General features: G+C 47.4%; 1 pseudogene across 1 annotated transcript; it reads left to right on the top strand.

Moving 5' to 3' along the window:
• The first annotated feature begins 11,465 nt into the window (after positions 1 to 11,465).
• Positions 11,466 to 19,788, top strand: LOC113191138 (intestinal-type alkaline phosphatase 1 pseudogene; annotated as a pseudogene). Its single transcript, XR_013342131.1, has 2 exons — positions 11,466 to 11,486; positions 17,825 to 19,788. The product of XR_013342131.1 is annotated as an intestinal-type alkaline phosphatase 1 pseudogene (transcript).
• The last annotated feature ends 798 nt before the right edge of the window (positions 19,789 to 20,586 follow it).

Here is a 20,586-nt window from a genome sequence, read left to right as displayed (position 1 = left end):
GGACACAACATCTTTGTTGGTATGTGGTGCTGAGGATCGAACCCGGGCCGCACGCATACCAGGCAAGCACTCTACCGCTTGAGCCACATCCCCAGCCCCTCATAAAAACTTTTAAAACCCTACTGCTAATCTCTGAGAAAAAAAAAAAAACTTAAAAACCTTCCCTATACTGATAGACATTAGCTAAAACACCTCTGGTCTAAGGAGATTGTTATTTTTATTTATTTAATTTGGTACTGGGGATTGAACCTGGGGATATTTTACCATTGAGCAACATCATTTTTTATTTTGAGACAGGGTCTCACTAAATTGCTCAGGGTCTCACCAAATTGCTGAGGTTGGCCTCAAATTTGGGATCCTCCGGCCTCAACCTCCAGAGTTGCTGGGATTACAAATTTGTGCCACCACATCCAGCTTAATGGACTCCCAAAAGCAATACCAAATAAAATGTGTTTAGGCTGGGCACAACTGTCCACATTTATAAATCTCAACTACACCAAGGAAGGTTGGGGCAGGAGGAGCCCCAGTTCAAGGCCAGCCTGAGCAATTTATCAAGACTCCATCTCAAAATTAAAAAAAAAAAAAAAAAAAAAAAAAAAACAGCTGGGGATGTACCTCAGTAGAGGAGCACCCCTGAGTTCAACCCCCAGTGCCAAAAAACAAAGAGGTGATTTATTAAGCTCCCTTACTGCTCCTCTCAGAGGTCTGGCAGAGTAGCTTGAAATAAAGAATTCAAACAAAAAAAAATTATTTATGTACTTATTCAAAACATCTTTTAAAACTGTTTCTATTTTAATTCAGTTAGTGGCCATTTAATTGTATGCTTCTTTAGATCACAGAACTTAAATTTTGCATTAATTTGCAGGATAGCCAATGATTGCTAATTTTATATAATAGTCCATAGTTATGTGAAATCTCTTGGTTTAAAATAAAATCCCACATATTAAAGGCTAGGTAGGCCATGATGTATTTTTTACTTAAATGCCAAAATTACTTTACTTATAAGGTTTTAAGAAGTTAAATTTTAGTATTTTGAATAGAGAAGATATACACAAAACTTTTTCAGGCCTTACAAAAATTCTAAGAGTCATCTAATTTTTTTTTTCTATTTGCTGATGGACCACATGCCTTTGTTTTTGTGTGGTGCTAAGTATCAACCCAGTACCTCACACATGCTAGGCTCAACCACTGACCACAACCCCAGCCCTAATAGATCCCTATTTAAAACTATTATTTAAAAATAACTATTTTTCTCTAAGAAAGATAACAGAATCAGTAGAAGCCATAACTAAAGATTATACTGTATGTTATCTGGTGAGAGGACTATGGAATGAACTGAAGAAGGGACTTCATCTTTTCCTACTCCCACAAAAATAATTTACACATACACCCAAGCAGAAGCCCTACACTTAACAAAAAAAATTCATCCGAAATAAGTGGGTTTTTTTTTTTTTTAAAGAGAGAGTGAGAGAGGAGAGAGAGAGAGAGATAGAGAGAATTTTTAATATTTATTTTTTAGTTCTCGGCAGACACAACATCCCTGTTGGCATGTGGTGCTGAGGATCGAACCCGGGCCGCACGCATGCCAGGCGAGCGCGCTACCGCTGAGCCACATCTCCAGCCCCATAAGTGGGGTTTTTAAAAATATTTTTAGTTGTAGATGGACACAATATCCTCATTTATTTTTATGGGGTGCTGAGGATTGAACCCAGTGCCTCATAAGAGTGAGGCGGGCGCTCTACCACTGAGCTACAGCCCCAGCCCCAAAATAAGTGTTTTAAACCAGAGTATTTTGTCCTTTATAGTTCTCAATTTAATCATACTGTTCCCCTTAAAATAAGTTGCCAAAGTTCCTAAATATTAGCATTTAAGAACTGTAATCCTGTAATCCTGGCTACTTGGGAAGCTGAGGGGGGAGGATAATGAGTTTGAAGACCAGCCTGGGGAATTTAGGGAGACCCTGTCTCAAAAAATAAAAGGATTGCAGTTGGTTAAGTGCCCTTGGTTTCAAACCCAATGCCAAAAAAAAAAAAAAAAAGTATTTTATTTTATTTTTAACAGAAAGAGAGAGAGAGAGAGAGAGAGAGAGAGAATTTTAACATTTATTTTTTAGTTTTCGGCGGACACAACATCCCTGTTGGTATGTGGTGCTGAGGATCGAACCCAGGCCGCATGCATGCCAGGCGAGCGTGCTACCGCCTGAGCTACATTCCCAGCCCAAAAGTATTTTAAATATAAAACTCACACACTAAAAACTCTCTTCTTGGTGTCATCCTTACTGTAGAAATTCTGGTTTCTTGGGCTGGGACTGTGCCTCAGTGGTAGCCCACTTGCCTGGCATGTGTGAGGCACTGGGTTCGATTCTCAGCACCAGGTATAAATAAATAAATAATAAAGATCTATCAACAACTAAGGAAAAAAAATTAAAAGAAAGAAAGAGATTTTGATTTCTGAAGACCCGGAGTCTAAAACAGAAATTCTGCGAGTTCAAGCACATTTGACCTGGTGTTTCCAAGGCTCAAATGACAGGCGCAGGCAGGGAAGAGTTCTGTGGCTTGCAGCTCAGCACCACGAGTTCCGGTAGGAACCGGGCACCACCTCGCAGTTCCCACCAGAAAGACACGTCTCCCTTGGCGGGGCTCCGCCCAGCGCTGCCCGGAGCTGACCTCGGGCGCACCGCGGTCAAGGGCGCACAGCACCTGCGGGCCGGTTGCCGCCTGCCCGCCTACCAGCCGCAGACCCGCGACTCTCGGTCGCCAGCTGGCCACTGCCCGCGGGCCTCCTCCCGAGCACGCTCCCCTCTTCACCACCGCATCCGGAGGACTGAGGGTGCGTCACCAGCCCGGAGTCCAGGGCGGCAGCCCTCCGCAGGGGAAGCCAAGGCGTGCAGGTGGCGAGGTGGCCGCCTCGACCCCCGCCGGGGGACGCTAGCATTGCAAACTCGGGGCTGACGGAAGGGGACTGCGTGACGGGAAGGCTGCGGTTCCTTTTTGGCTTGTCTTTTTACAACTCTGATAGCAATCCCCACCACCCTCCTAAAGGAAACGCGGGTCACTCCAGTGACCACTGCCCAAGGCCGATCTTCAGAGGGAGCAGGAGCTGCACGCCCAGGCCCTCGCTCAGCGCCCGCAGGCCACCGACCCAGCGGCCAGCCCGCTGCCCAACAGCCCGGCCGCGCCCCGACCCGAGGACACCTTTGGGAGCAAGCGCTCCGGGCACCAGCCCGCCCCTCAGCCGGGGACTAGAGGCCCCACCACACTCCGTACACTGCATCCAGCCCGCTGCCTTTCCAAACACGGCGTGGGCAGGAGTGGGAGGCCAGCCCGAGACCCCGGGCAGAGGCGGGGCCGATCTCCAGAACACCGTAGTACAAAACCAGCACCCTTCAACCAGTATCCCCTCGAGGGGTACAGATTCCGCGAATCCGGGCTGAGGAAACAAAGAGCAAGGAACAAGAGAACTGCTCCCACACACTTCACGTCAAACACGCCACCACAGGTAGCGCGGAAAACAGCGCGAGCCGGAGGGCTTCGTGCGCATGCGCGCGGGGCCACGGCCGGAGCCTTCGGGAGAACTATCTGCCCCCAGTCTCCCGTCAGAGGCCCAAAAGTCGTCCCAACACGCATGCGCAAGGACGGAATGTTGGGGGAGGGGAGACCTGTTCCCTTCATTGTGAGATCGGCTCCCGCAAGCGAGCGCGCGCGCACGTCCCACTCTCACACTTGGGCGTGCTCCGCGCTTTCCTCCAGGCCTGTCGCGCATGCGCAGGGACGGAGGCAGAGGCTGCAGCGCCTGCGGCTTTTTGTTGCGTTTCCCAGAGAAGTTTCTGGAAAGACGGAACCTCGGGGAAAGCGGAGGGATGGGAAACAAGCGTTTTCTGGAAAAAAGCGAAAAAGCACACCGCCACCGCCCTTCTTCCACCGGTCCAGCCACGGCCAAAGCAGAACCCAAGCCTACCGAGACACCACAGCAGGGGAAAAAGCGCGGGGACGGCGGCTGCGCGCTTCTCCCCCTGCCCGCGCGGACAGCTAGCGCGCTAGGGACGCTTGCGAGGCGGAAGGAGGTCGGGCCTGCGGGGCTGCCTTGGAGCGGCCCTTGCGTTAAGGCTCAGCGGGCCGTGGAGTCCTGACTTTGGAGCTGAGCCCCGCTGTCCTTAACTGCCCCGCTTCCGCGGCTCTGATGGCCCCTTGCCCCTGATTCACTTGGGGGAGCTGCGGGTGTGCACACGCTGGGAGAGGGGCCCGGGCGATGCCGCTCTCCAGAACGCAGGCCAGGCCTGCGGACCGGCGTGGGGAGGGCGGGCGTGCCAGTGGCCAGGGCTCCCATGGCAGCGTGGGCGCGGGGAGGGGTCGGCACAGCCGCCTTCGGCCGGCCGGCTGCCATTTTGTGGTGCGGCCGCCATTTCGCGCGGGCAGGGGCGGGGCCGGGCGGCCCTTTTGTTCTTCCCGCCCGGTCGCGACGCCTAGGAGGCGGGCTGCGTGTGCGCGCCCCGAGCGCCTGGAACGTGGGATGTGCGCCCCACCCGTGCAGGCTGGAAGGGACACGTTCTGCGCGGGGAGGCTTAGCACGCAACCGTGGGAAGGCTCGCTGGAGCTCGCGCCAGTGGCGCGCTGCGCCTAGCCGACCGCAGCGCGCGGCCGCCGCGACACCTGACGGAGGGGCTCACCCCGTGTAACCGGGAGGTTGCCCTCTGGGAAGAAAGAGCAGGCGCGGGGCGGTGTCCGGGGGGCGCGGCGGGCGGGGCGCCGCGCTGGCCTCTGATTGGCCGGCCGGGCTCGCGCTGTCCCCGCTGCGGGAGGGGGCGCTCGGCGGGCAGCGCGTGTCGGGGCCGCGGCGGGACAGTCCTGAGCCCGGCGATTGTGTGGACGCGGGCGGGCCTGGTACGCTCCGTGCTGCGCCAGCACCCTTTAAAATCCTGAAAGAGCTATTGTCTCTCGTTTCAGGGGAAATATTTAAGTGTGGGTCCTGGTGCTTTTAGTGTTAACGTGTGGCTCCAATCAACAAAGCCAGGAAATTCTAGAGCAGGCTGCTAAATTTGTCTTCCAGCCTTGCTTTTGTGCGAGGGTTTTTGTTGTTGAATGACAGTTTTGTTTTTCTTCACAAGAGGCTGAGTTCATGAAGGAGCCAGTCCTTCCTGTCTCAAAGCTATGGGTGTCTCAGCTACAGGAGGCTTTGGGTTTTTTTTTTTTTTTTTCTTCTCCTCCTTACTCTGTATAATTAAGGGATTGGTTATCTGTTTCAGTAATAGGAGGGCAAAGCTCATAATGACAGGATGAAAAGGTCAAAAACGTGGTTGCTGAGGGAACCGGTCAGGATTTGATGGCTTCCAGATGGAAGAAATATCTCAGGGCTTTTAGATTCCAGATTCTGTTCCATTGTGAGTGGGAGCATTTGCATAGAGCTTTAAATTTTGTGCCATATCTTAAGAGTCTAAATATTTTTATTTTTTGAATTTTTAATATTTACTTATTTATTTTAGTTCTCGGCGGACACAACATCTTTGTTGGTATGTGGTGCTGAGGATCGAACCGGGCCGCACGCATGCCAGGCGAGCGCGCTACCGCTTGAGCCACATCCCCAGCCCCATAGAGTCTAAATATTTTGAAATGCTTGCTTTTTGCATTGATTTCTAAAAAACATGTTAGGTGTTTAGTGCTATTTTGTTTTTTCTGTACATCCAAAGTGAAAGTGCATTAAAATATTAGTTTTAACGGGAAATAATATAGGCAGAATAATAAGCTGGAAGTAGAAGTTCAAAAAACAATTGCCCAGTACTTCATATAGACCCAAAAGTTCTGTTTAAGCAATTCTAATTCCTACAATTTGTTTTTATTTATGAAACATGTATTTGCCATATCTTTGACCATTATTCAACACAGCCAGGTATGATGACATAGCTAGGGAGGCTGAGGCAGGAGGATGGAGTTCAAGACCAGCTTGGGCATCTTATGGAGACCCTGTTTCAAAATAAATAAAGGGCTGGGGATGTAGCTCAGTGATAAAGTGTCCCTGGGTTCAATCTCCCAGCACCCCCCCCCAGATTTTTTTTTAACACAAAGTGCTGATTTGTATTTTCTTAGAGTAGTTGGTATTTTCATTGTTGACGGTTTCCTATGACCTATGGCAAATGTTTGCACAACAAATAGTTGAACAAAAGTCCAGGGATAACCTTCTCTCCTATCATAGTATTGGCCTTAAAACATTTTTCAGCTTTTAAGCCAGAAAGCCTGAACATTGCTGAACAATGATTTTGTATCACCACAATCTCATGATCTGCCCCAGGGGTGAAAAGGCCTTTGTATATGTAGTCCTAGATCTCATTTGAGTTTAATCCAGCCAGACAGAACTAGTGAATTCCAGAGTAGCCAATTCAATTCGTTGTCCCTTTAATATTTGTTTTTTGTTCTAAACTGAGGTGTCTGAATTAATTTGTACCCCATTTTGTGAGTAGGTAATCTTTGGTTCTACCAAGTTCCCTGAGATGACCAGTGAAAAATAGAAATGGTATTAGCTAGGGCCCCTTTGGCTCATATCTTTGGATTTGTTTATTTTTTTTGCATTTGGTGAAATTTGTGTGCTTTTCTTCTGAACAATAGAAACACTAAGCTTCTCTGTCCATTGTTCCAGGAAAGTACAGCCTTTCATGCCAAATTTTGACGTAAGTTAAAACAATAACAATAATAATAACCTTTTCCTGGTAAAGATAAATGAGCTCTTTTAGAGACTTTAGTAATTTGGGAAGTCCTTCAAAATATTTTTGGCAGCACTTAGCACTCCCACATACTGTAATAGGTTTTTTCCCCTTTGAGGCAAAAATGTTTGGATAATTGGTTGTAAAATGCTTCCCTACGCTTCAGAAGTATTGAATCTGAAGGAACAAAATCTTGCTGCCAACAGTTTGCTTCTTAGAAAAAAAAAGAAACTTCTATAAAAGTAAAAAAAAAAAAAACCTCCTAAAACATCCAACATTTGTTTGTCCTGTTGAACTGGAAAAGGTCATTCCTAAAATAAAATTCTGTTCTGACAACTCTGCAGATTATATGGAATCTATAGATTGATCATTCTGGTATCATGATTTAATGGCCTACTTAACTACTATGAAGTCAGGATTTTAATTCAGTTATCCTTATAGTAAGCATCAATTAAGTACTAGATGCAACTCCTGATGCTTAGAATATATCACTGACTAATAACAAGACAAAAATCTTTGTTCTTATGGAGCTTGTTTTGGTGGAGGGTGGAAGGAGGCAGTGGCAGAAAAATATAATAAGAAAATTTAAAAATAGGACTGGTAAATGCTAGAAAAATACAGAGGGGAAAACATAGGCTGAGGATGGAGCTCACTGGGAGAGTGCTTGCCTAGCAAGACCCTGGGATTTTTTTCTGCAATCCCTCCACCCCTTGTAGTATTGGGGATTGAACCTGGGACAGTCTACCACTGAGCTACATCCCCAGCCTTCTTTATTTTTTATTTTGAGATAGGGTCTTGGTAAATTGTCCAAGCTGACCTCAACTAGAGATTTGCAATTCAGGAAGTCTGGATAAAGAAATTTTGCAAACTATAGGAGTAAATTTCAGTATTTTCAATATGGGATGTTTATTAGATGTTCAAGTGGAGGTCTCAGGGACTGGGGATATAGCTCAGTTAGTAGAGTGCTTGCCTTGCATGCACAAGGCCCTGGGTTAGATCCCCAGCACAAAAAACAAAACAATCAACTGGAAGTCTTATATGGGTATATGGGTCTTGATTTCTGAAGTAAGTTTTGGATCTATGTGTTTTCATATACGTTACGTATGAAATACATTACATGTGCACCTATGCCATAAATATACACACAAGTCACACTTCTCTTAACAATAGGGATGTGTTGCTAGATAATTTCTTCCTTACAAGAATATCATAGAGTGTACTTACACAAACTAAGATAGCTTCAGGCAGTATAACCCTATGGGACCACTGTCATAATGCTGTCACTGACCCTCCCATCATGGTGCAGTACATGACTGTAAATATTTGTAAAAGTGTGTTAGAGACTTGCCAATTTTTTTTTTTTTTTTTTTTTTTTTTTGGTTGTAGATGGACACAGTACCCTTATTTTATTCATGTATTTTTATGTGGTTCTGAGGATTGAATGTGCAAGGCAAGGGCTCCACCACTGGGCTACAACCCCAGCCAAGTTGCCAACTTTTAAGCAAGCTTGAAACCTGGAAACTGATGAGATCACTGATCTAGGCAAAGAAGGAAAGAATATCAAGGAAGCCCTGGCACACTTCACACTAAGAAGTTTGGAGAAGACAGGTATTTTCAAAGCCTACTGAGGAGAAACCAGTTAGGAGGAGAACCCGTGGTATCCACAGATTCAATTGAAGAATACAAGGAGGAACAAATGTCCAGCTATGGAGTGCTGCAGACATTAAGGTGCCTGAGAATAGAGAGTTGTATTTAGCAATGAGGAGGTCATTGCTGATCTTGACAACAGCTTTCGGTGGGGCAAAAAGTTAATTGGAATGAATTGAAGAAAGACTGTCAGTGAATCTGACCTCTGGAAAAGTCTAGCAGTAAGGCCTGGAAAGGAAGATGCCACAGCTATCATACTGGGAAGTCTCTTCAGTTTCAGAATGTTCCTGCAATAAGCCAAGCATCATGGTGCACACCTGTAGTACCAGCTACTCTTGAGACTGAGGCAGGAGGGCCAGGTAAACCCAGGAGTTCAGAGGCTGCCTGGACAACATAATAAGACAGTGTCTCAAAAAAAAGGAGTGTTGCCTCAGTACAAGAGCTAGGCTGGAAGGCTGGAGGAGTTGTTGCTCTCAGGATATGGACTCATAGCTCCACAATGACATGAATAATACACGTTTTCTTTGGAAAACAATAGTACTTCCTATAAAACCTGCAAATTCTGAACTTAGAATTTGGTCAAAGATTTTTCTGGAATTTTGTAACAGTCAGCACTCACCAGCAGTCTGAGATGATTTAGCCAGCCAGGGCTATGCTTAGAGATGCCACAGAGCCAGCTTTGCCCTGCCTTCTGATGTGTACACCCTCATGGTCACCAATGGCTTCCTTTGAACGTAATGGAACAATCGGGTGCACTAACTCCTTCTGGAGAATAATAATCCCTAAAGGCCTCTCAGGTGAGCAGTGAGCAGCCTGTCACCAAGCTGCACCCCAGCCTGTTTATTTATTTATTGGGCAGTGAGGATTGAACCCAAGGATACTCAACCACTGGGCCACATCCCAGCCCTTTTATTTTTTTATTTTGAGACAGAGTCTCGCTAAATTTCTGAGACCAGCCTCAGATTTGCCAGAAGCCTGCAGTCCTCTGCCTCTGACGCCACCTGGACTATAGGAGTGCACCCCCACATCTCGCTTCAGATAGGAAGCTTTGAACTTCAGTACAGAGTTGCAGAAAGTCCTTCCAGAGAGCGTTCCGTCTGTGTGAGTGGCATTGGGAATACATTTCCAGGTTTTCTGTGGTTTCACACTGGAATTCACTAGCAGTTTAACGTGGAGAGCTCAGGTTGCCCCACCCTGAGACCTGGGTCCTCATGACTGTTGGCTGAGCCTACACATTTTCACCCCTGGCACCCATGGTCCATGGGAAAGCTTGTTTGCTTTTTGCTTTTTTTTTAAAAAAGTACCAGGGGTTGAACTCATGGGTACTTAACCACTGAATAACCACTGAACCACGTCCCCAGACCTTTTTATTATTTATTTTTAGAGGGGGTCTGGTCTCGCTAAGTTGCTAAGTGTCTTGCTGAATTGCTGAGGCTGACCTTGAATTTGTGATCCACCTTAGCCTCCTTAGATGTTTGCTTTTTTTTTTTTTTTTTTTTTTTTTGGTACCTAGGATTGAACTCAGGGGCTCCTGACCACTGAGTTACATCCCCAGCCCTATTTTGTATTTTATTAAGAGACAGGGTGTCACTGAGTTGCCAAGCACCTTGCCATTGCTGAGGCTGGCTTTGAACTCATGATCCTCCTGCCTTAGTCTCCTAAGCCACTGGCATTACAGATGTGCGCCACCATGCCTGGCTCATTGTTTGCTTTTGATGTAGAAAATATTACAATACTTTTGCACAACATGACTGATAGAGTAGGAAATCAGTGTGAGTGGGAAAGAATGGATAGAATTGGCTAGAAGACCTGTTATCCTAAGAAGAAAGGGGCTTGGATGTGAAGGCATCGGCTTTAGATAAGAGTATACACAGCTGCCTTTGGGAAAGGCCTGGAAGACTGTGTGAAGACAGTGGCTGAGCCAGTCCATGCAAGAGTGCCAGTTATTCACCAGGAGAGAGAGTTGAGATAATTATCTGTGCTTAATTTTTCCAACTTCAGCTAGGCATAATACACCAGTAAAAATGATTTGGATTCTCAGTCTGTTTTCCTGGGTAAGTTACATAAATGTTTTTGGCAGAGCCTCGCTTAGTGTATTTTATTTTCCACTGAGTGCTCATCATATAGACCAGTGCCTGGCAAACACTTGCTTAATAAATATTCTATGGATTAATTTTAGAAGTGAGTCAACTATACTGTATATGCCAAATTACCCTACAAGTTTTTTTTGTTTTGGTACACTGGGTTGAACTCAGGGGTGCTTAACTTCTTAAGCCCTTTTTATATTTTACTTAGAGACAGGATATGGCTATATTGCTGAGACTGGCTTTTTTTTTTTTTCAGTTGTACATGGATGCAGTATCTTATATTTTGTTTATTTACTTTTTAAAATTTTTTTTAAAGAATTTTTTTTTAAAGAGAGAAAGAGAGAGAGAATTCTTTTTTTTAATATTTATTTTTTACTTCTCGGTGGACACAACATCTTTGTTGATATGTGGTGCTGAGGATCGAACCTTGGCCGCATGCATACCAGGTGAGCGCGCTACTGCTTGAGCCACATCCCCAGCCCCCCCAGGACATTTCTGAGAAACACTCACCATTCCCTGGCTCTGATTCCTGAGCCTCCCCCATAAAAGTCCCAGAACCCCAGCCTGTGTTGCCTCTCTCTCCTATACAGAGATGGCCTTTATTTGTCAGATCTGACAAATACACTCTCGTGTGGATCTCTGCTTCTCTGTCATTCATTTCTTGCTTACCCCTCTCTCATTCCTTGCTTTCCCTGCACCTATAAGCCACATAAACTTACAAAATTGACAAAAGTATACAAAGGCCAGAAAACCATCTAAGTCTGTCTTATGTGAATGTCATAAATTAAGTTCTAAATGACATTTATAATGCTGGGCACTTGGGGGTTATGTTACTTCTTTCTTTTTCATTTTCCCTTTTTTTTCCCCCATTTTTTTTGGAATCAAATCCAGGGCCTTATGGTGCTAGGCAAATATTCTGCCCTTGAGCTTCATCACTAGCACTTTTTATTTTTCTTTTTTCATATTTTTTCAAGTTGTAGATGGACACAATACGTTTATTTATTTATTTGTTTATTTTTAGGTGGTGCTGAGGATCGAACCCGGTGCTTCCTATGTGCTAGGTGAGCGCTCTACCACTGAGCCACAACCTCAGCCCTTTATTTTTATTTTGAAACAAGGTTTCACTAAAGTGCCCAGACTGGCCTGGAACTTGAAATCCTCCTGAGTTGGTGGGATTAGAGGCATGTGCCACCATACCCAGCTCTTTTTAATTTTTTAAAAATAGATTATAGTTCAATCCCTAGTACTAATAAATAAATAAAATAGATTATAATTTCCAAAGCAAATGTAGTATTGGGGCTATGCATTTACTCTTTTAGGTAACAGAATGATGTTTTAAATGTATGGATGTTTCTGCTGAGAGAATACCTAATTCCTTCCCAATTGGTCATACCCAACATCTGTTGCACTGTTTATTTTCATGATGTATCCATATGATCTTCTCAAATATTTGTAGGATTTGTTTGGACCAAAATTTTTTGGGGGGGTTGTATGTTTTTGTGGTGCTAGGGATTGAACCCAGGGCCTTGTGCATGTGAGGCCAGTGCTCTACCAGCTGAGCTCTATCCCCAGCCCTGGACCAAAGTTCTGACTGATAAAAATAACTAGGAGGGGCCGGGGTTGTGGCTCAGTGGTAGAGCGCTTGCCTAGCATGTGTGAGGCACCGGGTTTAATTCTCAGCATGACATATAAGTAAATAAATTAAGGAGCTGGGGTTGTGGCTCAGTGGTAAAATTCTTACCTAGACGTGTGGGGCACTGGGTTCGATCCTCAGCACCACATAAAAATAAATTAATAAAGGCATTGGGCCTATCTCCAACTAAAAGATGTATTTAAAAATGAAAAAAATAAGACTTAAAAAATAACTGGGAAATTCAGTACATTTCCATTTCCTTCTGTATTCCAGGAGCTAAAGCAATGTCTTTGCTTGGTGAAGCTTGAAGGCAGTTTCCCATCAGCTGAGGTTTTCTTCCTTCGAGAAGCCCTTCCTTATCTTTCTTCTTGAAGGAGTATCTACAAGGAGAAGTCACATTTTTCATCATAATTGCTGGAGATTAAGATATCACATAATTAGCCAAAGTCAGAAGAGGATTCAGTGGAATGATGTAGGATTAAATGTAGGATTAGACCTTAGGAGCTCCGTGGGATTCCTGTGTGCTTTAGTGTTGCAGTGTGGCGATGCTCAGGGAGGCCTCCGCCTCATCCTGCTGTCACCCAGCACCAGGGCTTTGGGGATTAATTAGAAAAAGCACTCTGTTCTCAGAAAACCTCTGAAGCTGACTTGAGGACGAGGAAAGATTTTGCTGAGTAATGTGACTCAGTCCCCTTCCTTGTAAAGCCAGAAGTCCTGTGTGTTTTCCTAATTAGCCCCACCAGATTTTTGTAGGCATGACTGACTGTGGTTCATGAAGCCAACCATTTCGTCACAGGGGACTTGTTCTTGGTGAGATTTCTCTGCGTCATCTGATATGGAAATCAGCCTGTGCAAGTTTCCTGTAGCCAGTTCTGGGTCACATTGTGCCACATGATCATGACCTACTTTCCCCTTTCCCCTTTACTGCCTCAGTAAACAACAGGAGTGACACCCACAAAATGTGACCACCCTCAAAAGTAACACCAGTCTGTCTTGCATGTTGCATGGGTACTGCTTAATCTCAAGGATGGCAAATCCCTTTGCAAACATTAATTATACTTTATAAATGTCTCACTGATACTAGGCTACAAGCCCTATTATCCCCATTTTATGACTGAACATCCCAAAACTTAAGAAATTGAAACTCTTCAGTTTGCTCAGAACAAGGACGAAGGTGAGTCATAGCCCAGTTCTACTCACCTACTTAAGGGTGTCCCCTGGGCTCTGTAAGAACTGACTTCCCTCCATTTCCCCTGTCACTCAGAAAACACTGACGTGTCTGTGTGGCTGCCCTGAAGAGCCTGCTTTGCTCTCCCCACTGACTGGCCTCTGTGCTCCAGTCTAAGTGCCTGCATTTTTTTGTACTTAAATTTACCTTTGGGGGCTGGGGATGTGGCTCAAGCGTAGCGCGCTCGCCTGGCATGCGTGCGGCCCGGGTTGGCTCCTCAGCACCACATACAAACAAAGATGTGTGTCCACTGAGAACTAAAAAAATATATATATATTTAAAAAATTCTCAGGGCTGGGGATGTGGCTCAAGCAGTAGCGCGCTCACCTGGTATGCATGTGGCCCAGGTTCGATCCTCAGCACCACATACCAACAAAGATGTTGTGTCCGCCGAGAACTAAAAAATAAATATTAAAAATTCTCTCTCTCTCCTCTCCACTCTCTCTTAAAAAAAAAAAAAAAATTACCTTTGGCAGTTGTTCCAAAAGAAATGAGGGGAAGTGGCTGGCTGTAGTAGCTCTGCGGCTTAGTGGCAGAGTGTCTGCCTGGCATGTGCACAGCCCTAGGTTCAGTCCCCAGCACTGGGGGGAGGATTCACCCTATCATGAAAATGCTTATGGCATCACCAAAAGCAGTTCAGGCTTTTTTGACCACATCATTTCTGTTTTTCCTTTAGGGCAGGACAGTACATTGATTGTAGTTTGGATTGTCTATTTTTACATTTCTTATTTATTTTGCAGTACTAGGGATCAAACCCAAGGCCTCTCACGCTCCCACTGAGCTACACCCCTGCTATGCTATTTTGGGTGTGGATGAAGAGGTTGTACTTCTAGATTAGACTGGTATGAAACAGAGCAGAGATAATACATAGATAAGGGTCAAAAGTAGTCATTGTCAGGAGAAAACAAGAAACCTGTGCTTATCTGCCTTTATATGGTAAAGGGAAAAGAGCTTTATCAGGGAACCTGAGTTCTCTTTTCTGCTATTGGTTCATTGTGATCTCAGCCAGTTGTTTTCTCTATCTCTGCATTAAGTTCTCCATCAATACAATGGGAGCTTCTGCTGTAGCCTCCGATTCAGCAGAGTTTCTGTAAAGGGCCTTGTGGGCTGTATTATGTCCATGGTAATGACTCAGCTTTGCCAGTTTAGCTCAAAACAGCTAGACGTTATGTAAGCAGATGAGTATGGAAGTGTTCCAATAAAGCTTTATTTTTATGAACACTTAATTTTGAATTTTCTACAATTTTCACATGTCATGAAATATTACTCTTTGATTTTTCTTTTTTTCTGGTACTGGGGATTAAATCCAGGGGTACTTTACCACTGAATCACATCTATAGCCCTTTTTTTGTATTTTATTTAGAGACAGGGTCTCACTGAGTTGCTTAGTGCCTCACTGTTGTTGAGGCTGGCTTTGAACTTTACATCCTTCTGCCTCAGCCTCCTGAGCTGCTGGGATTACAGGTGTGAGCCACCATGCCTGGCTCCAGCCCTTTTAATTTTGAGACAGGGTCTTGCTAAATTGGTGAGGCTCTCACTAATATATTAAGGATGGCCTTGAAATTGTGATCCTCCTGCCTCAGCTTCCCAAGAGTTGCTGAAAAACCAGCCTCTACCTCAGAGCAAAGCCTGTCCAAGGAAGGGGGCATGACCCTTGTCCTTGGAAAGAACCACAGAGCACTCCTAGGCACATACCCACCCTGCTGAGTTGTTTTATCTGCAAATAACAGGAGAGATCTGCTACACCTCAGTCAGGCTAGGTGAGGACCCATAGCAACCCCCTAGCAACCACCAATCAGCATGAGACAGGGAAAATATCTGGGTTGCCAGATGACCCCCCAGTAGTTTATGGTGGTTGATAACATGTTGGGAAACCATGTAGTTCAGCATCCCCTCGTGGCCTAAACCAATCAGTTCAAACCCCCTCTTGTACTCACCAATCACCCCACTTGTGACCTTTCTAGAGGTCTATCCCTAATGTGTCTGGGTTCACTTGAAGGTCTTTTTTAGGGAGAGAGCACTTGATGGGGAATCAGGAAAAACTGGGTCTTTACTCAGTCAAGGACTTACCATGTAACATAAGTAAGTCATTTTGTTCCAGTTTCCTTATTTGCAATACGGGGATAAAAACTCCTGCAAGCCAGGCTAAGGCAGGAGGATCAAAATTTGGAAGTCAGTTGTCTCCGGGTACAATGGCACACACATGTGATCCCCGCAACTTGGAAGGCTGAGGCAGGAATCTTTTAAATTTTAAAGACAGCCTCAGCAACGTAGTGAGGTCCTAAGCAACTCAGGGAGTCCCTGCCTCAAAAATAAAAAGGGCTGGGAAGGTGGCTCAGTGGTAGAGACCCCTGGGTTCAATCCCCAGGACTGAAAAAACAAAAACAAAGGCCCCTGCACACTCTAGAGAATGAGAACTTAATGAGACCACCATGAAGCTGGCCTTTGCCTTGGACCAGCTGTCTCTGGGCTCCCGCTGACAAGCAAGGTATCCTTGGTCCTTTCTGCTGCAATGCTGCTGTCACTACTGCCCTAAAATATCTTTGATTGGCAGTTCCAGGCCAAGGACCCGCCCTGCCTTTAGTAACAGCTGGTCCAAGCCTTCCAACTTTAGTCATCCCAGGTCACGCAGGCTGGCTTACTAAGTCCTACCTTTCCTATGGTCAGTTCGGAGGCAGCGCCTAGTTGGGTCAGCCCTACACAGCTCATGGGGAAATGCCACACTAGCTGGCAGGAGCTGTTCAGATGGGCAGTGCTAAAGCCCTCCTCAGGACACTGTGGCCGTTTCCTCTGTGCCTTTGATGGCTAGTCTTGCTCAAGGTCCAGCTGGGGAAGGCTCTGTGACACCAGCTCTCACTTCCAACACGCTTCATCCCCTGGCCTTCTCTGACCACCGCGTATCCTCCCTCCCAAACCTCCCTGTATCTTTCCCTTGCTTTATTTTCCCTCCTTGTACCTATTTCTACCTGAAATGTCTTGTTATCTGACCAATCCCAGCACACATCTCTATGTGGGTTTGGTTGTTTTGTTTGTTTGTGGGGAGGGGGTCCTGCGGATTGAACCCAGAGTTGCTGAGCCACATCCCCAGCCCTTCTTTTTTTCTTTTTTTGAGACAACTTGCTAAGTTGCTTAGGGCCCCATTAGATTGCTAAGGCTGGCATTACTCTTTCTGCCTCCACCTCCCAAATCCCTGGGATTACCGGCCTGCACCACTGCACCTGGACCTATGTGGTTTTGGGTTTTGTTTTTTAATTTTTTTTTAATTTTATTTTTTTGGTACCAGGGATTGAACTCAGGATACTTGACCAAGCCACATCCCTAGCCCTATTTTATTTAGAGACAGGGTCTCACTGACTTACTTAGTACCTTGCTGTTGCTGAGGCTGGCTTTGAACTCGAGATCCTCCTGCCTCAGCATGCGCCATTGTGCGCAGCTGTTTTTGTCTTTTTTTTTTTTTTTAACTATAGTCAGACACAATACCTTTATTTATTTTTATGTGATGTTGAGGATTGAACCCAGGGCCTTATGCCTGCTAGAAGAGCGCTCTACTGGGGCTGGGGATGTGGCTCAAGTGGTAGCGCGCTCGCCTGGCATGCGTGCGGCCCGGGTTCAATCCTCAGCACCACATACCAACAAAGATGTTGTGTCCACCGAGAACTAAAAAACAAAAATTAAAAAAAAATTAAATAAGTAAAATAAAAAAATTTTAAAAAGGGGGGGGTAACAGACTTCTCCCAGGAGGGAGAAGGGGGCCATGGCTGGTATCCCAGGAAGCCAAGTGTTCTGCCCTTTTTATGCTTCCTTTATTCTCCTGCTCTCTTCCCCTAATCTTTTTTTTTTTTTTTTTGGTTTGTTTTCTTTTCCTTCCTGAGTAAGTGGCTAGGCCCAGGAAATGCTTGGTGGCATGGCCAACAGGTGGGAAATAGGTGTGCTGAAGGGGGAAAGGCAGGATGGAGCCACCTAGGACACATTAACAACCTTATAGCTCCCCTTAGGGAGGGACAATTCCTGCCACAGGTTTCCTTAGCTACAGGTTGGAGCGGAGGCAGGTCTTGATAAGGGTGGAGGAAGGGCTCTGAAGGAATCAACATTTCAATCCTTCAGGGGACAGTCTCCAACTTCTGGGACTCTCTCAAAATTAGCCTCCTTGATCTGAACTGACTCGATTTACCTATCTACACTGCCTGCCTGTCTAATTCTGGCTTCAGCTGCCCTGAAACCAAGAACAGTCTAGGCCCATTAAAGAAGTTACTTGACTTACACGTCCAAGATGTGTCGGAACTATTATTACTACTAGTAGTGGTCCTCCTTTACTTCCTCCTCCTCTTCCCCCTGGAGATTGAGCCCAGGGTGCTCTACCACTGAACTACATCCCAGCCCTCTTTTTTTTTTTTTTTTTTTTAACTTTGAGACAGGGTCTCACCATATTGCCCAGGCTATATGCCCTCAGGCTCACAGTCCTCCCACCTCAGCCTCCTGAGTAGCTGGGAGTATAGGCCCTGACAACTTCTGATTTGGTCTCTTGGAAACCTCTCCAGTTCAGGGCTCTCCTTACCTCAAGAAGTCTGGCTCACAGACAGCCTGCTCTGCAGCTGGTACCTGGGTGCTCCAGCCTGCCACCAACTACCAACCCGCAGACATGCAGGGAGCCCGGGTGCTGCTGCTGCTGCTGAGCCTGAGGCTATAGCTGGCCCATGGTATCATCCCAGTGGAGGAGGAGAATCCAGCCTTCTGGAACCAGAAAGCCACTGAGGCCCTGGACGCCGCCAAGAAGCTGAAGCCCATTCAGACCTCAGCCAAGAACCTCATTATCTTCCTGGGGGACAGGATGGGTGTGCCCACGGTGACAGCCACCGGGATCCTAAAGGGATAGATGCAAGGCAAGCTGGGGCCCGAGACACCCCTGGCCATGGACCACTTCCCATATATGTCTTGGCTCTGTCCAAGACACAACGTGGACAGACAGGTGCCAGACAGCGCTGGCACAGCCACAGCCTTCCTGTGTGGGGTCAAGGGCAACTTCTTGATCATTGGCTTGAGTGCAGCCGGCCACTTTGACCAGTGCACAACAACACAAGGCAACGAGGTCATGTCTGTGATGTACCGGACCAAGCAAGCAGGGAAATCCGTAGCAGTGGTGACCACCACCACAGTGCAGCATCCCTGCCAGCTGGCACAAATGCACACTCGGTGAACCGCGACTGGAACTCAGATGCTGACATGCCAGCCTCGGCGTTGCTGGAGGGCTGCCAGGACATCTCCACGCAGCTCCAATATGGACATTGACGTGATCCTCCGCGGGGGCAGAAAGTTCATGTTTCCCAAGGGCACCCCAGACCCTGAGTACCCAGGTGACACCACCCAGAATGGAATCAGGCTGGATGGACGAGACCTGGTGCAGGAATGGCTGGCAAAGCACCAGGGGGCTCGGTATGTGTGGAACCCCGAGCAGCTCATTCAGGCGTCCCAGCACCCAGCAGTGACCCACCTCATGGGCCTCTTCGAACCTGAACACTTAAAATATGAAATCAACCGGGAGCAAGCGCAAGAGCCTTCCCTGATGGAGATGACAGAGGTGGCCCTGGGTCTGCTGAACAGGAACCCCCGCGGCTTCTACCTCTTCGTGGAAGGGGGCTGCATCGACCCCGGGCACCATGAGGGAACCGCTCACCTGGCTCTGACCGAGGCGATCATGTTCGACTCTGCCATCGACAAGGCCGGCCAGCTCACCAGCGACCAGGACACGCTGACCCTTGTCGCCGCCGACCACTCCCACGTCTTCTCCTTTGGCGGCTACACGCTGCGGGGCAGCTCCATCTTCGGGCTGGCCCCGCACAAGGCCCAGGACGGCAAGTCTTACACGTCCATCCTGTATGCCATGGGCCCCGGCTACGTGCTGAACTTTGGCTACCGACCCGACGTCCCGGAGGTCGAGAGCGGCGCCCCCACCTACACGCAGCAGGCTGCTGTGCCCGGGTCAGGGGAGACGCACGCAGGCGAGGACGTGGCGGTGTTCGCGCGCGGCCCGCAGGCGCACCTGGTGCACGGGGTGCAGGAGCAGAACTACATCGCGCACGTCATGGCCTTCGCCGCCTGCCTGGAGCCCTATGAGGCCTGCGGCCTGGCGCCCCCAGCAGGCCAGAGCAGTGAGGCGGGTCCCCGCCCTGCTGCCACCATAGTGTTCTGCCCTTTTGGTTGCTGCTGTTGCTGAGGACGGTTGTTGCGCCCTGACACCCAGGCCCGCTGAGACCCAACCAGGAACCCTGCAGCTGGCATCTCCCACCAACCGCACCCCCACTACCAGTCCAAAACTGGGCTGCCTATCCTGATGCCCCCACCTTTGACTCTTACCAAGAGATAGAGGGATAGGGCAGACTCAGACCAGGCAGCACTGCCCATCCCAGCCCCAGACCCTCCATGGTCAGGACACTATGGTACCCCCAAGGCTGAGACAACGACATCCATTGCCGTCCCTGGGTTGCTCTTGGACTCCAACCTCAAATCCTAGGAAAGGGCTGGAGATGTGGCTCAAGCGGTAGCACGCTCGCCTGGCATGCATGCAGCCCGGGTTCGGTCCTCAGCACCACATACAAACAAAGATGTTGTGTCCACCGAAAACTAAAAAAATAAATAAATATTTTAAAAAATTCTCTTTCATCTGTCTCTCTCTCTCTCTCTCTTAAAAAAAAAAAAAAAAATCCTAGGAAAACAGCAAGCTCAGCCACCCAGTCCCTCCTGTGCCTATACTTTGAGAAGGACCAAGTTAGGCACCAGGCACCCTCCACCGGATCAGGACTCCACCAGACCCATGGGTGCCTTTGTTGGCCTCAGATGCCAGCACTGGGGTGCCAAACACTCAGGCATGTCCTGGAACCCCTGCATCTCGCTGAGCCTCCTGCACACCCAAGCAAACTGCAGATGAGGCCTGCCCTGTCACTGCATACAGGGGCAGTCCTCTGTAACCAGCAGCTACATGCTCACCCCTCCCCAGAGCCAACTCTGGGCTTGGAGGGGTGGGACAGGCCATCAGAGTGGCCCTTGGACCCTTTGCCTGGACATCTGGAAGCCGAGTATAGACCTCTGAACTAAGATTTTTCTGTCCTCCTGGGGCCTCCATTCCCCTGGGAGGGACAAAGCAATAAACGGTTATACAACACACACACAAAAAAGTCTGGCTCACTCAGGCACGGTGGCACACACCTGTAATCCCAGTGGCTCAGGAGGCTGAAGCAGGAGGTCACCCTCAGCAACTTAGTGAGACCCTGTCTCAAAATAAAAAAATAAAAAAAGCTGGGATGTG

The sequence above is a fragment of the Urocitellus parryii genome, chromosome 11 (genome assembly GCF_045843805.1).
Source record: "Urocitellus parryii isolate mUroPar1 chromosome 11, mUroPar1.hap1, whole genome shotgun sequence".
Taxonomy (NCBI): Eukaryota; Metazoa; Chordata; class Mammalia; order Rodentia; family Sciuridae; genus Urocitellus; species Urocitellus parryii.
This window is presented reverse-complemented; position numbering and strand designations above follow the sequence as displayed.